Source organism: Quercus suber, unplaced genomic scaffold, assembly GCF_002906115.3.
Source record: "Quercus suber isolate HL8 unplaced genomic scaffold, Cork oak 2.0 scaffold_221, whole genome shotgun sequence".
In the NCBI taxonomy this organism is placed as follows: Eukaryota; Viridiplantae; Streptophyta; class Magnoliopsida; order Fagales; family Fagaceae; genus Quercus; species Quercus suber.
The window spans coordinates 882,073-884,720 of record NW_027069679.1 but is presented as its reverse complement, the minus strand read 5'-3'; positions in this window follow the sequence as shown (position 1 = coordinate 884,720).

Sequence of the window (2,648 nt, the reverse complement as noted above, 5' to 3'; positions counted from 1 at the left end):
TTTTTTTTTTTTTTTTGAGGGTTGTGAGTCCTTTAACGTTGGTTTCCTATTTTTTTGCAACTTCAAGCAAACAAAAAAAATAATCACTATGTTTTAGGTATGTTAATAATATGCCAGTTTTACGTTTAATTTTTTTTTAAATTGTTTTAAGTATTTTTATTCCTAAATTTTGCCTATTATTTAGATTAACACATAATATAATATTTGCATCAACGTTTTTTTTGTTTTGTTTTTGAGGGTGGTGAGTCCTTCAACGTTGGTTTCCTATTTTTTTGCAACTTCAAGAAAAAAAAATTCCATCAACGTTGTTCCTTTTTTTTTTTTTTTTTGCAACATCAAGCAAAAAAAAAAAAATTTGTTTTAAGTATTTTTATTCCTAAAATTTTGCCTATTACTTAATTATCAGAATATGTGTTAATTTTCTTCTCCATGTGTTGTTTTATCTCCAACAAAAACTTATTTATTTTATCATGAATTAGATTGTTAAAGGACTACACTTTGTTGTCATTTCCTTTCCATATCATTATCTTATCTATCCTTTTTTTTTTTTTTTTATTGGTCAGTTTGATGGGTGTTTATAAGTTTTTTTTTTTTTTTTTTCTTTTTTTGGTTATCGTTTGACTCATTATTTTAGTGTATGTGTTCTAAGTGGCCTCTCTTCCTCTTATTATTTTTTTGTTGTTTTTCTTACATTTAAGCTTACTCTCTATTTCTTTTGTATTTTTTTTAGGGTGACATATCAACAATTGGTTAGATTGCATAGCAGACAATTGGATGAATTCGGGTGAGCGAAGTGGTAGTCAATCTATCAAGTAGTTGTTAAAAAACATTTTTTTGTAATATGAATATTGTACCTTATGAAATTTAATATTGTCCTTTTTGTGCCTTCCATTGCACATTTGATGACTTTGTAAGCAATTGTCATACGCAAATTTGCCAAAGCAAGAATGATACTGGAGAACTTATCTTTAAAGATAAAATTTTGAAATTGTGGGAAAATTGCTTCTAAATAATAGATACTGTTAGTAAAAACCTACACCCTTAAATATATCTTATATTTGATAGTTAAAATGTTACTTCATTTTAAATTTTAAATTTTAAAATTGGTAAATTTAATTTGATCCAAAATAAATTACCAAAAGACAAAAAACTCCAAACAAACATGTCTTTTGAATTTGCATCAAGTGTTACGTGTACTCAATTAAGATATTTGCATCAATGTTTTTTTTTATTTTTTATTTTTTTTTTTGAGGGTGGTGAGTCCTTTAAGTGGGTTTCCTTCTTTATTTTTTTGCAACTTCAAGCAAAAAAAAACACCATCAAGTTGGTTTCCTATTTTTTGCAACTTCAAAGCAAAAAAAAAAAAAAATCCCTATGTTTTAAGTATTTTAATAATATGCCAGTTTTAGTTTGAATTAAAAAAAAAAAAAAAATTTAAGTATTTTTATTCCTAAAATTTTGCCTATTATTTAATACTAAAGCAAGAATGATACTGAGATCTTATCTTTAAAGATAAAATTTAAAATTGTGCTGAAAATTGTTCTAAATAAATTATAGACTAACTTTTAGGTAAAAACTTACACCCTAAATATATCTTATATTTGATAGTTTAAAATGTTACTTCTTTAAATTTTAAATTTTTAAAAATTGGTAAAATTTAATTGATCCAAAATAACTTACCAAAAGACAAAAGACTCCAAACAAACCATGCTTTTGAATTTGCATCAACTGTTACGTGTTCTCATTAATAAATTTGCATCAATGTTTTTTTTTTTTTTTGAGGGTGGTGAGTCCTTCAACGTTGGTTTCCTTTTTTTTACAACTTAAAAAAAAAAAAATCATGATGTTTTAGGTATTTTAATAATATGCCGCACTACTGTTACATTTAATTTTTTTTAAATGTTTTAAGTATTTTTATTCCTAAAATTTTGCCTATTATTTAGATATACTTAGAAGTAATTTTTCCATGATTTTATACTTATATATTTAAAGAGAAGAGGAAAAAATAAAAACCACGTTTTATGATTTTCACCAATTAATAACATGAAGCCTTTTCTATACAAAAAAATAAAAAATAAAAAATAATTATCCTTCAATAGTTGGGGGAGGGAAATTTCAACCAATTCAGTATTATTTTTTAAAAAAAAACATTATATTAGGCTAAAATATTGTGTTTACATATTTTTAGTGTCAGACCATTGCAACCCAAAAATAAGGGTGCAATATTGTTTTGCAAAACTTTTATATAACAAATTTGACTACAAATTTTAACATAGCACATGCTTCACTAAATATTGCGCTAAATAATTATTGCGCTAAATATGATATATGTGCAACTAACAGATTATTTTTTTTGTCTATTTAATGCAGAAATGAGTTCGGAAAATACACCTATGACTTATACCAATGACGTAGAACGTCGTCGAGAACTATGGAGATATTATGATCAATGTAGTAGACAAATAGAAGACAATGAAAGCAGACAAATTCAATTGGCAAGACGTCGTGCCAATTATGCAAGATGAAGACAACAAACTTTGGGTGGTGATATTACTTTAGTGGGAAGTCCAGCAAATTTAAATGAAGACGTTGTGCATTCTAATTCAACATCATCATGTGTATCACTAATACCACCTAATCGCGAGGCT